Source organism: Natator depressus, chromosome 3, assembly GCF_965152275.1.
Source record: "Natator depressus isolate rNatDep1 chromosome 3, rNatDep2.hap1, whole genome shotgun sequence".
NCBI lineage: Eukaryota > Metazoa > Chordata > Testudines > Cheloniidae > Natator > Natator depressus.
In genome coordinates this window covers 203,524,631-203,539,557 of record NC_134236.1, presented here as the reverse complement: position 1 = coordinate 203,539,557, position 14,927 = coordinate 203,524,631, and the positions used below count along the sequence as shown (strand labels likewise).

Below are 14,927 nucleotides of genomic sequence, written 5' to 3'. Positions count from 1 at the left end.
AAATTTTTTGCTCTGTGTGTTCAGCCTTAATTTCAGCCATTACTGATTTTTGGACTATTTACATTTGTAACCCTAGAGTTCTATCTGTGTTCAATTTGTGCATGTCTCTCTCTAAATATACTATATATCAAATACAAAGCCAAATTAAACTAGCCAGTAATTTGCTCAGCAGCCATTGACTTAATAAAGTAAGATCAAATGTTACCGGTATTATCCAGCATACTTCAGTAGTATAGATTCCACAACACGACATGACATAATACTGCCTTAGGCTACTCTTTTTGCCTGTCCAGATCATAGATTTAATATTTGTCTCAAACACGTGCATGATGCCCAATAAACTTTTTTATTGTTATAATTACAGCCTTACCTGAATATAATCCGCAGTGACAGATTTACTGTAAATTGAAAGGACTCATAGCATAATTTCTAGTTATCAAGAAGATATCCTTCCCCACCCCCACCCCTGGTTGAGCAACCAAGAGTAGGATTGGAAGGTGGGGCAATAAAAACACATGGTAAATTGCCTAAGTGGTGGGGTAAATCCCAACAGGATGATTTGCAAATATTCTATTTAGACAAAGAGATGAAGGACATTTGTATTCAGCTTGAAGTTGTGTTCACCCCTCATGGGCATTTCAAGCTGAAAAACAAAAAGAACAAAATGCAGAATTTCTTGCAGTCCGATTTGTTGCATACAAACTTCACAGGACTTTCTTGGGACTCCTGAGAAGAAACATTTCCTAGGACTTTACAAGACAGCAGCCACTTTTTCATTGCAATGAGCCCATTTTTAGCGGTGTTTATAGGGCTTGTGGTTTTACAGCAGTGAAAAGCTTATGAGGTGCTTAACTGAACAAGACCACGAACCTCGCCCCATATGGCCCACAATTCAGCGTCAGCAGCCATGTGAGGGCGGGGACCAATCACTCAATGAGCAGGGAATGAAGCAAGGCAGGAAGAAGGTTACAGAGAAATGGACACAGGGTTACTCAACTGAGGTCCCATTTCCATTGTTAAAATGTAATGATTATTTAATCCATGTTCCTGCAATTCAGCATCATGAGGAATGAAGGTCCCAGTGTCCCAAAAACATCCTCCTCCGATTCTGACTCCAGAAATGCCAGCATGAAGGTAGACAACCTCAGGCTGGAGCTTACAGACACCAGGCTTTCTGAGTAAGAAGCAGCTTCATATACAAGCTGATGTTAATTGGCCACTCCCTCCTTTCACACACATCTTCTTTTCACTCCTTTGCACAGCTTCCCCCTCTCCTATGAATGAGCACAAGTAGATGTCCAGGAGTAGATTGTTCAGGAGTCCAAATCTGCGTAAAGGAAACTAAATGACCACCACCTTATTCATCACTTGTGAATCTGAATATTTGTAAACAGATTAAAAAGGGAAAACTGCCTTTTAGCCAAACAAAGTAATGTTAAACCCCTCCTCCCCGGAACACTCATACATACACGTACATGTCCTTCCATGTCAAAATGTCACACATGCCCCAAAGAGGGAGAGACAGGAGATAAAAGCTGACTGGGTGGGTTGACTCAGATCAAGATTCATTGGATGAAGGAAAGTATTAAACTTTTGTGCACATAGACTCAGACTTTAAGGCCAGAAGGGACCATTCATGATCATCTAGTCTGACCTCCTGCACATTGCAAACCACAGAACCTTGCCCACCCACTCCTGTAATAGGCTCAGTTAATGAAGTCTCACACCATGATTTAAAGACTTCCAGTGACAGAGAATCCACCATTTACACTAGTTTAAACATGCAAGTGACCCGTGACCCATGTTGCAGAGGAAGGCAAAAAAAACCCCAGGGTCTCTGCCAATCTGACTTGGGAGGAAATTTCTTCCTGACCCTAAATACGGTGATCAGTTGGATTCTGAGCATGTGGGCAAGACCCAGCAGCCAGACCCCCGGGAAAGAATTCATTTTAGTAACTCAGAGCCCTCCCCATCTAGTGTCCTATCACCGGCCATTGGAGATATTTGCTAATGGCAGTAGCAGATCAGCTAGATGCCACTGTAGCCAATCTCCTCATACTATCCCCTCCGTAAACTTATGAAGCTCAGTCTTGAAACAAGTTAGGGAGCAGTGAGGGCAAAAAAACCTTTGGAAGGCTTGTACCTTGTACCAGAACAACCACACAACAAACAGGTACAAGCTTGGCATTTCTGAAATATTCAATGACATCTGTCACTCTATCTTTTCCAATTGTGTCGGGAAGTACCCTATCAAAGGCAGTGACTGCTGGTTCTTGCACACTAACGTTGGATCGGTAAGTCCTTTCTTCCTCCCACTATGTAGCATGCTACCTCCATCCAGAGAACAAAACAATTTAGTAGCTAATGAGAGCTAGATTTCAACAAGAAGTTGTCATCGTTGCTACACAACAAAAACGGGCCAAAGGATCAAGCACAACAGTTACAGTTTAATGCCATAAAAGGCTGTCATGTGGAAACTTGTTTCGGTGTAACACTGCCAGGATCTTGGGCCTCATCAAAATTGAGTAAACAAAACTCTTGACCTCAGCTGCAAACATGACAGCATTAGTCATCTGTAGGCCGACTGTGGCATCATATTTATTGGAGTGGGTTAAGGACAAAAGGCTTGGGTGGGATTAACATCGATGATGTATTTGAAACCATCAGACTTTTTAGCCTTGATGGACACAGTCCATCATATCCAGACAGCATCACACATCACACAGCAGTCTTGCCTTTCATTCAGAACTGAGGGTTGTTTCAAATCCATTAGCACTTGGAATTATACCTACCCTTGGGTCAACATGATGTTGCTCTTGTAAATGAAAGCTTGTAGGACATTAAAGTTAAGATATTCACAGCTCACAAGAGCAGTCTTAGCTGTGTTAGGGGATGCAAACATTGTTAACTTCACCGTACGTGGTCCATTCTCCACGGTCCCACTTGAGGAGCAGAAGTGCATGCTTAACGCTCGGCGCATAATTCACTGCTGTCCTGAACAGGATTGCTGTCTTGAAAAGAGGGTGCATACTTAAAAAAAATCCTAACTCAAACAGCAACTGTATATTGTATGTGGGGGCTGAACATTGAAAGCCTACTTTTGATAGGCCTGGCATAGCAGGAAAGCCCCACTGTAAGTCTTCTAATCGTGAGGTTTTCTAACTTCTGCCCGGTTAGGGTGGTGCCAAGGTTGCCGATATCCTCAAAGCCCAAGACTGTGTTTTGCCATCGTGACCATAATAATTAAAACTAGGAGACATTCTAAAGCTCCATTCAGATTCCTGAGGCATTGCTGCAACATGAAAACAGATTATTTGGTTAGAAACACTCCCATCTCCCCAAACTTTGAGTCTGTTGTAAGACCCATACGATTTCTAGTGTAGAAATGCAACAGGATTCTATACTGGGATGGAAAGGAGCTAAGAAAACCCATCCAGTATAAATGGATAGCAAGTAGCTGTGAAGTGAAGACTGTGGGATGTGCATTTGCTGTGGAATCAGGACTCAGGCTCCTGATAATGCCCTTGTGACAGCGAATCCACAGTGTAAGATCTAAATCAATCATTTCTACATAGTCACATACACAGTGGCATCGGTGCCAGACTACTCCAGAAATCATGATGTGGTGCAGGGGCACAGTGGAGGCCAGCTCCCCCGCAATGTAAATACCGGGGAGTGGATCTCGGTTTCCGCCCTCCGGGTGGTTTCCATCCCCATGACTCTTGCAGAGGTGAGAGCAGGCACCAGCTATGTTTCCCCCCACGCACCCGGGGAGGGGGCAGAGACAAGAGCAGAGTGGCAGGAGGGGCTGGAATGGCCACCATGATGCAGGAGATGGGGCCAGCCACTAGGGAGCAGGAGGGACTACCAGCAGAGACATCCACCGTGGGGGAGGGGCCAGAGCACATGGACCAGCCCCCAGGCTGGGGTACCAGCACCTAGGTGGGTGACAGGGGACATCACCGAGAGGGAGGGGAAAGCACTGGGCACCAGCTGCCCAGGAATGGCAGTAGAAACTGCCGGGATGCCCCTTCCCAGCCTGAAGCCGGCAGTCCCCCCAGTCTCAGTAGCTCCCCTCACTCCCTGTCGTAGCTCTCTGTCCCCCAATGTGTTGTACGGGAACTGAGACACAGAGGCTAAGTGATATGCCCAAGGACACACAGGAAGTCTGTGACAAAGCAGGTTATTGACTGAGGGGCTCCTAAGCTGCAGGCTAGCCCCCATACCACCGGATCCTCCTTCCCCTCATTTTAACGACAGATCAGGAGAGAAACAACACACTCATCCCCCTAGAATTCCGCTCAAAGTTTGTTTAGTTTCTCTTTGCTTTCTCTTTGGATTTTAAAAGCTGTTCTTTGATTTAATGTCTCCCAATTTACCTTCCCGAATGCAAAAGGGGTGACTTTGTCCATGCCATACTTTCAAGCTACAGGACGGAACGCAAGAATTCAGAAGTGGGCTGTGGCAAGTGTGTGACAGAAGGGCTTAGGTAGGTACAAGAGAGGGATCCCAAAGTAAGTGGAGCTGTTGCTTCAAATATAGCATCAGTGTTTCGGATGTCTGGGACTCTGCTACGAAGCTGGTCGGATTCATTCCTCACAACTGATTAAACACCGATCTGATCCAGATTGTCAGGACACTGTTTATATACCAAAAGACTCCAAAGTGACAAGACACATTAGGAGAGAAATGATCCCCTTCCACCCAAATTAAAAACAACCACTTATACACGGAGACGCAAAATGCCTTTCGCACCAGGAAATGACTTGATATGGTTTATGGTCTGCGTGGTGGCAAGATTAGGGTCTACAATCAAGTGAACCATTAAAAGCAAGATTAATTGAAACCTTTCAACCAATGTTAGCTACTTATTGCTCTGTTTAGAGTGCCAGGGTTGTGGCCAGCCAAATCTTTGTAAGAATAGCCATACATGGTGAGTTTCTGAATTCTTCCTGTCCTCTGTCAAATGTTTTATTAGATAATAAACTGTGAATTATAAACACAAGCAGAGAGCAGCATTTGGAAATGCTACATGAGCAAAAGACCACGGATGGCTTTATAGTCTGCAATACAGTAACAATTGGATTCAGAATGACAGGTCATCAGTGAGGTAGCTCAACAATAAGGGATATAACAGTTTTCACATCATAAGGTACAGAGACAGAGTTCAGAGGAAATCTAAGGCTTCAGAAAGTAAATGGTTCATCTTCCAAAAGAATAATCTAGTGACAAAAGCAATTTAGAATCCATCCAGGCATACAAGTAAATTTTAAAAATAAATGCTGAAACACTGAAACCAATGTACGACAAACTTTTGTTGTTGTTGTTAATGAATCACTGCTATTCAGCTATTTAGCAGGAATTATGTTCTTGCCTGGGGTTACCCTGGTAACAATAAGAAAAGGAGTACTTCATCGGATGCTGTAGCTCACGAAAGCTTATGCTCAAATAAATTGGTTAGTCTCTAAGGTGCCGCAAGTCCTCCTTTTCTTTTTGCTAATACAGACTAACACGGCTGCTACTCTGAAACCTGGTAACAATAACTCCTTCCTTGACAAATACATTTTATAAATGTACTACTACATCTAACAAAGAAGCAAACATCACAGCCTTTAATTTCCCCTCTCAGAGGAGTTAAAGGGACAGGACTAAAATTTCCTGGGCTTTCACACAACAGCAGTTTCCGCAGTCTGCTATTTCTCTGCTCTCACTGCACTCTGCCAGTTTTCAAAGGCTATTCTGCCTGTGCATCTGACAGCAATGTCACCAAATGCAAGATACTGTAGATGGAGCGGCTGCCTCTACATTTCGGTGGCCAGCAGAAAGTGTCTAGAAGATCTAGATTGACTATGCCTAAAAGAGTTAAATGCACCAAGGCAGAAACTTTTGTCAATAGAAATTTTTTTAAGGGCGAGAGGAATACGATACTCTTCAATTACAAACTTTTCGGACAGATACTTGTGCTCTGCATTAGTTGTATTGTTACAGTTCATTGCGTCCCCAAGACTACAGCAATCCATATCAAACACCAGCAGGCGATAAGGTACCGTAATTTGTTTAATAAAGTGTTTTCTTTTTTAAAAAAAAGTTTTATAACACACACGTGTTTCACGATAAATGATCAATGATACATGAAAAAAGACTGCACTCCCAAACCTGGTGTTAGGCAGAGATTGTACAATATATGGTAATGTACACAGATATACACATTGCTATGGAAACGGGCAGCACATGAGACCACACAATGAAAATGAAAATTCAAGCTTGCTTTGAGATATCTCCAGAATTAAAGTCAGAATTTGAGGAAAATTGAATTTATTTTTGGAAACTGATCATGTGCTCTGTTATCATACGTTCTGTTACCATCGGCATGAAAACAGTCACCCTTCATTCACTAAGCAGGTGAAAACGAACGCAGATACACAGAAAAAAGCTGTGAATCATTTTCATTACTACAAATACATTTTACCTGAAACTGATAACATTCCTTTGGCTGTTTTTAGGACAGAATGATGGAGAGTCACAATTTCTTAGTTCTGCTTTCCTGCTTTTCTTTCTTTTCCAAAGTCTTTTAAGATCGACGCTGAGGATAACGTAAACTGTGAATTCTTAAGGATCCAACCTAGCCTTTGTATGACAAACTGTTAAATGCAAAAAGAAATACGAATATCACTAGAGACATCCAGGAAACTTGCAGGCTTCTTTCAAACCACATGAAGAAAAATACCTTTGCTTGCAGTCACGTGAAGTCTCCTCCATGAACATTTTTCCCTTTGCTATGCACACCCCACTTATCTACACCACTCTAGATCAGAGCTCCATTTAAAAACCAGGATAAAAATACATGGCTGAGTAGCTAAAATAAATAACTAATGGCACCCCACAAAAAGGAACAGCCCCCATCCAGTGGAAGATATGCAGATTTGTATCTATGCAGTGTAATGGTGAGGCCAAAATTGTTGGGCTATTAACAAGATGTAGCAAAAATTTACTAAGTGCTTCCCCTTCCCCCAATATTAAAACAAGATGTTGCAAACACGACCAGCCTCTGTTGCGCTGAAGTATAGACCATAAATAGTAAGCTCTTAAAGTAACCCTCTCTACCTTCTGGCTTGATTTCAGCAGTTATATGTCACAGAAACCTCATTTGTTTTGATTGCAGTGAAGAGAGACAAATAATTCTCATATGCATAACAAAACTTCTTTGGTAAACAGCACTTAATTAGATCTCATTAGAAATCCTGCATTCTCATCTGTCAAACCCGCTGGCAAACCCCCGCATACATACCGCCATGGGTCAGAGCTCCTTTTGTTTACTAAAGTACATCGTAAATAGTGTCCGCAAAAATACAGTAATGGCAACTGGCCAGTGGAAATGTTAGATTTACTGAATGTGTAATATGCCACTCCAGTACTAAAAATGAAGGGATCATCTAGTTTATCAGGAGACGTTTTGAAGAGTGAACTGTAGGCTAGCTGGTGTTAGTAAGCCAGCAGGATGTTAACAGGTAGAGAACATTAACAGAGCCGAGGACTGGAGCATGGGACTGCATACTCTATGATTCCAAGACAAAGAAATGTTTCCACTTAAAGGTTTCTCAAGATCTTCCCTGAACAGACTAAAGCCCTTATAGAGAACCTCCTCGTGCAACTTTATTCATTCATTCGCTTGGATCCAATAGGTATGGGACCTACCATAATGTGGAATTCATCCCTGTAGCCCTATGCACCAAGCGACATCACAGATCAAAGCAGTTTCTAACCAACACCTGATAAATCATAGTCCAGCCTGAGCTCTATAGCTACAGCATTTGAGAGGAGGGACGAGGTCTCACTTAGTCACTGTGGTAATAAATGAAAACGATTAACAAACTGAGATCTCAAAGAGCCATTCAAGGGAAGCACTGCCTTCCTATTAGCAAAGGAGAAAATTTTCAAAGGTGCCCAAGTGATTTAAGCAATTATGTCCTATTGATTTTCAGTGGGAAGCAGGCCCATCTCTTGGGCACCTTTGAAAATTCTACCCAGATCAGTAGAAGTGTTCAAGGAAAGGGTGGGAAGCCCTGTCTTAGAGCCCTCAACCATGTCCGAGATTACAAGATACTCAGGGACGTGGCAATTAAAGAGGACTATATGTCGGACCAAAACGTCTCGATAGCAGCTGCCAGGATGAACGAAAAGGGCCATTTGTCCAAGTCATCCTCAAAAATATTTAGAAATATTAGGAAGGTAGGGAGTCATAACTGGATGACTCATTTCTGGTCTCTTTTCCACTTTTAGATTGATTCCATAGCAACTCTTGGAGACAATGTTTTCTGGAGATAAATTATGGTGGCCACTGCTTTCACAGAGATGCCTCACTATTAGGGAAAGCCAGGAGGGTAAAATATCTCAGTGCCTCTTAACGCTGAAGAGGACAAAGAATAGGATTTCCAGACAGGCCACCAGAGAGCTTGAGAATAAGAATTTACTAGACTCCAGCTAGAATCAGGTCCAGATTCAGCTAAATCTCTATACACTAGATCTGGATTATGGCAGACATGAGTGGCTGTCAGGAGTTAAGAAGTTTCTCCCAAAGGCATTTATTACCACGCTCAGAACTGTGGGGAATGGATTCTAATAATCCTATCAACTGTCAGGATGTGGGGTATTCTCTCAGCCCCAAAGAGTCACAGCTGATTTTGTTTTTACAAATAATATTTTTATGACTGTTACCACTGAGTGCATTATTTTCACTTAAGTATATTATAGGCCAAGACAAAGTTCAGGTCTCTTGGGTCAAACTAACAACAGACCCAGCGGGGCTTGATTCTCATTTACACCAAGGCTATTTTATGCTTCTCTGGCAGAGTAAAGGGGCCTTCAAATGGAAGGAAATTACATTTGTACCCACTTTAATGCCCCCTCTGTGCTGCCATTGTGGTGTAAAACGGCTTGGGTGTAAATGAGAATCAAGCCCAGACGTTTTTAAAGACAAGGGATTTTGAGGAATAAAGCAGCGAACAACATACCAGGAAAGCCTGAGGTGTTGTGTCCGGAAAAGAAGGATGAAAAAGTATAATTGATGATGCAGTTAGTGTACACAATGGATATAAATATGAGAAAGGGCTTTAGCTGGGAGAGAGAGAGGGAGAAAACAAATTATTATTACTATTGGTCTGGTAGGTCTTGATTGATGGAACCTGGAGTGTGACAACCCAACAGCTGATTTGTGAATCCACAGTGACAGAATAAGATAAGGTGGGAGCAAGATTAATCTGCTCAGGGCAGGATATTTCTTTCGAGTCACACCAAGGTCAGATCAGGACAAGAGCTGCTGAAAAAAGTATCTTATTCTGCTTAAAGAGTCAGAATATGGAGCTTGACTGTGTCAGAATCTTTTAAAGGAGACACATTACAAACCCTTCTTCACTAGCTGGAACGGGGCTATGGGTATAACTGGTATGCTTATCTCTGCTAATGGAAAAGCCCTGCAAGACTTCTGGCTGGCGTGCCTTAAAGCAAGAGGATAAGAAAAACAGAAGCAGCTTTTAGCAGTTTTATGTCATTTGATAAAATAACCAAGTCACATTTCTTCCTGGTGAATGCAGAACCGTTGATCGCCTGGGAACTTGAACCGAACTGGAAAGTATCTTTGTATCTTCAAAGGAAATTTTGCACAAGATTGTACAGTCATTCATTTTATTCACTTTCTTAGATCTTTCTTGATATATGTGATGTTAAGGCCTCCAAGGATTTTTCAGCTCTTCAGTGTCAGCTTCCAGTGCAAAGCTATGAGAAATCTGCGGCTCACTTTAGCAGGCTCTGTCGGCTTCCTCAAACAGGAACAGCGTACAGGCAACTGCAGCACCAGCTACAAAACGCTCTACCATCAAGGAGTTCCCTCTTTGTTTTAAATTTTGCTTCACGCACCCGCCACTGGATTTAGCCATTTCAGTGCAGCTGAACTAATGCATGGCAGGCTGGCAAGTCATCAAACGCCACAAAAAGAAATAAAGAACAAGATGCAAACCTGGACAATAGATTCAGGTACACACGGTTCTGATTCTTCAGCTGAAATACTGAGCAAATTTTTTTAAAAGTACCATCATTTCACCAGGAGCGGGTCTCATAAAAATAAGAGAAATTAAAAATGAAAGAAACATATATGGTAACATAGTTCACTCCTCAGCCTACGACCATCCCCTGCCGTATAACCTTAAATGCTTTGTCCAATCGAGTTTTGAGTCAGACATTCACGGGGGTTTTCGCCACTACTTTATAAAGCTTGTGTAACACACCTCACTGTCAGGAAACTGTTTTCCAAAAACCCATTTTAGACGAAAGGTACGCCTGACTAGAGATGTGCTGCCAAAATGTTAACAGGGGGCTTCCCTAAAAATGTTAGCCTTAGAGGTTCATGTAATGTCCCCTAAGCAAAAAACCACCCCCCAAACCAACAGCCTGCTCACCGACCCAAATCCACCTATTTATTCCCTGCTCTTCCCTAACCCCTCAACAAACCAGAGGCTGGGAGTGGGCAACAGGGCATGGAGCATTTGGGTGATTGCCTATTCTGTTTATTCCCTCTGGGGCACCTGGCATTGGCCGCTGTGGGAAGACAGGATACTGGGCTAGATGGACCTTTGGTCTGACCCAATCTGGCTGTTCTTAACCATCAATTCCATACTCGTATTTCCCCACAATCCATTAATTACATTCTCCCCCGCAACCATCAACCTTTCAACACCTCCCCTATCCTTGTGCCCTACAGCCCACCATGCTCCTCCTTCCAAGCACATGTCCAATTTCTTCCACATACAAGATTTTTTTTTTAAGATAGAGTTGACTTTGTCAGAATCTTTTAAAGAGGAGACACCATAAACCAGGCTTCGCTAGCTGGAACAAGGCTGGGGATGGTATGATTTTGGCTGCTAATGGAAAAGTCCTATAAAACCTTCTGGCTCATGTGCATTAAAGCAACAGGATAAGAAAAAGAAAGTAGCTTTTAGCAGTTTTGTGTCCATTTGACAAAATAAGCAAGTCACATTTCTTTCTGATATATATATGCAGAACTGTTGATCGTCTGGGAACACTAACTGAACCTGAAGACATTTTCTTATCTTCAAAGGAAATTTTGCACAAGATTGTACATTTTTTCCATCTCCCAAACCATCCGTCCTTCAATCCCACCCCTATTCTTCTACCCTTTAACCCACCATGCTACCCCTTCCACATGTCCAGTTTCTTCCACACAAGCCATCTGAAAATTCTGGCTAAATGAGAATAAGGACCATCCTACTCCAGAAAACAAGAGAGACATGAAAGCTTCTGTATATGAAAATGCCACCAATTAAGATGTTTCCACACCACTGACTATTTCATGTATCTCCACAAATACAAGAAAATGATCAACAACTGAGGAAAATACCCACAGAACAAAATTAGTTGAGAATTAAAACATTCCAGACAAAAAGAAAAAAAGCCCACAAGAGCACTGACCCCTCTTGACACCTACATGAGGGTCTGAAAAGCAAAAGTATGGAGCTATGCAGTGACGACGATGAACTACTGTCTAACTGGTTGCTGAAAATTGCAGACAGGTCTTTGGTGACATTGTATAAGCAAAAGTTTGTATCTGATAATTATCATGAACTGAAGAAAGTCCATCTGTGTTGTGAATGAAAAAGACTTTCCTTTTTTTCCTCCAGAAAAGAAGCCTCGCTATTCTTGTTTGTTCAGTTTACATGGAACATGTCCATTTTCTCCACATGCCGCTGCTTCGCATTCAGGAAAATGGCAGATGCCAGTCACCTGGCTTCAAGTTTTCAAATACCAAAAGCATGGTCCTGTCAGAATGTTGCATTGCAGATCTGTGACGTCTCCTTTCGTTCAGATGATTTTATTAAATTAAGTGGCATTTTGCATTTCCACCAATGTGGAACATAAGAGCTTTAAAACCTACAAAAAGCTTAAGAATTACATTTACAACACATTAACAAAAGAAGACTTAAACCCAAAAGAGTAAGGTACATTTATTCCACTAATCCCAGGCACAAAAGAATTTACTACTTACATTCCCTTTCCAAAGATATAGTTTCAAAGATGTATGACAACTCCTATATTATTCCACCTATTTTTAAATCAAGATTGGATGTTTTCCTAAAAAATATGCTCTCGTTCAAAACAGGAACTAATTCAGGAAAGTCCTAAGGCCTGTGCTATAAAGGAGGTCAGACAAGATGATCACAATGGTTTTATAACCTATGAATCTACTCTTCTTATAGGAAAAGAAGCATTGACATACGGCACCAAACTAGTGGTCCATCTGTTCCAGTATCCCATCCTGAAAGTGGTCAATTCCAGGTACTAGTCAATGGCCAGTTTCTTCTTCTTTTGTTTGTAATTAAAAAACAAAAAAGATGCCCTAAAACATGAGGGTTTATATCCCTATTTTAAATACCATCCAATGCCAAATGGATGTCCTCATAAACGATATCTATGTCTAATTCTTTTAGACATTTACATAAGTCATACGAATGGGTCATCTGACTCCTACGAAGATCTAGGATTCAATGTTATATTGTGGCAATGCCTATCGCAGGTTAATTATGAGCTGTATGAAAATATTTCCTTTAATACATTTTAAATGGGTTGTCTTTCTGTTCTTTGAATGCTACGTGTTCTTCTACTATAAGAAAGAATAAATCAGAAGCATCTGATTTACTTTCTGTATACCATTCATTATTATGCATACCTCTACCATATCCTCCTATTCATCTCCTCTAAATTAACAGTCCCAGTCTTGACAGTCTCTCTTTTTACAGAAGCCTGTCTGTGAACTCCTATTTCTGCCATATCTTTAATGAATGCTGTGTTGTTGTAGTCATGTCGGACTCAGGATATTAGAGAGACAAGGTGGGTGAGGTTATATCTTTTGTTGAACCAACTTCTGTGGGTGAGAAAAACAAGCTTTCAAGCCACACAGTGCTCTTCTTCAGGGATGGGAAAGGAACTCCCAGCATCATCACAAAATACAAGATGGAACAGATTGTTTAGCATAAGTAGTTAGCACATATTGTAAGGGACCATTCAAGCACCCCTGCAGTCATAGGACAAAAGGATGGGGTTAGTGGGTCTCAGATTGTTGGAATAAGTCATAAATCCAGCGTCTCTGTTCAGTCCATGATTGTTAGTGTCTAGCAGAGTAATAAATTTAAGCTCCCAGGCTCATCTTTGAAAGTGTTGTGCAGATTTCCTTTGAGGACGAGGGCGGATAGGTCAGATCTAGAGTGATCGCTTTGTGAAAAGTTTCAGAGTAGCAGCCGTGTTAGTCTGTATTCACAAAAAGAAAAGGAGGACTTGTGGCACCTTAGAGACTAACCCATTTATTTGAGCTGTAGCTCACAAAAGCTTATGCTCAAATAAATTGGTTAGTCTCTAAGGTGCCACAAGTACTCCTTTTCTTTTTGTGAAAAGTGTTCACCCGCAGGTGATAGGGTGTTTTTGTTTTTTATCATTTTCCTGTGCGAGTTCATTTGAGAGCGTAGTGATATCCTCCGAGGAGAAAGTCCAGGATACACACCTTAACACACACAAAACCACATTCACCGAACATGGGCACTCCACCAGAGAAGTCGTTCACATTGTGGAACAGGCCACCCAAATACCCTGAGAGAACCTGCTTCAACACAGAAATAAAACCCTCTCTGACCACACCCCTAGTTGTCACATACCACCTCACACTGGAACCCATATGGGATAGCATCAAAGAACTACAGCCCATACTCTATGGGGACACCATCCTGGAAGAAATCTTTCCTAAACCCCCTCTTCTGGCCTTCAAACACCCCCCCAACCTCTCTAAGCTCCTCATCAGAAGCAAGCTCCCCACAGACCAGAACCCGAAAACAACTCAAAGCATCATCAGACCCTGCCAGAACAACAGATGCCAAACCTGCAGACTTATCTCCACTGCTACAATGATCAACACACATCAAGATCCATGGGTCCTACACATGCGTATCACAAGATGTGGTGTACTTCATCCAGTGCACTAAACGCCCCAAAAACTATGTAGGTGAAACCGGACAATCTCTACACTCCAACAAACTCTCACAGGAAAATGATAAAAGACAAAAACACCCTATCACCTGCAGGTGAACATGGTTCACAAAATGATCACTCTATATACATATTTGTAGTTTGAAATGCAGAACATACAACTTTAGAGTTCATTTTAATGTTTGAAGTGTCTGGGTTTAAAGAAGCAGGGTATATCGTTTGGAAATAAATGCTTAAGAACTTTGCTACTTGCGTTCATAAAACTCAAAGATATCTTGAAATGCTACGTGTATGTATATAAATATGTGCAGACCTATATTCAACCTTGGGCTGAATTTTTGGGGGAAAGTTTCACCTAAACAAGTTTAGCTGTTTCAGAGAATGAGATTAAGAAGAAAGATGTTTTGTCCATTTAAAAAAAATTGTAACTGTTTTGTTGAGATATTCTAGCTTCTCCCTGGCTTTGCAGCAGGGACTTGAAATTTGGTAAGGGATTCCCCGCCGTATCTGGGGTGTGCCTTTTGCTGTCCCCAGGAAAATCCACCCACATTTGGCCAAGTTATAACTCTCTGAAAATCTCAGTTTGCACGTGAGCAGTAGAGACTTGTTCGAATTTGGCAGCTAAATTCTTTGGAGCTCCTATCTACACTGAGCACGTTCCATGCCAGGGCTGCGGTGGCTGAGCCGGATTTTGCCTGCAATTGCTCTGTCTAGCAGCCAGAAATCACTGTAGTGTCAGGCAACATAACTAAGAGTAAGGAGACACTCTCTCCAGTGCTCCCAATGCACCCCATGCTGGTGGTACAAGCAACAAGCAGGAGGAATCATCCTGAATGGAAGGCAGAGGGTGAGCCAGCTGGGAGGGTCCTAGTTTCAGCCCCAAG

At 42.0% G+C, this 14,927-nt stretch overlaps 1 protein-coding gene across 1 annotated transcript in view; it reads right to left on the bottom strand.

The window, feature by feature from the left end:
- Nucleotides 1-5,129: 5,129 nt before the first annotated feature.
- The window catches only part of DTD1 (D-aminoacyl-tRNA deacylase 1), a 96,992-nt gene continuing 87,194 nt past the window's right edge, over nucleotides 5,130-14,927 (bottom strand). The window contains exon 6 of the mRNA XM_074947195.1: nucleotides 5,130-6,641. The gene's annotated coding sequence lies outside the window, so the exon portion shown is untranslated. The remainder of the gene's footprint in view (nucleotides 6,642-14,927) is intronic.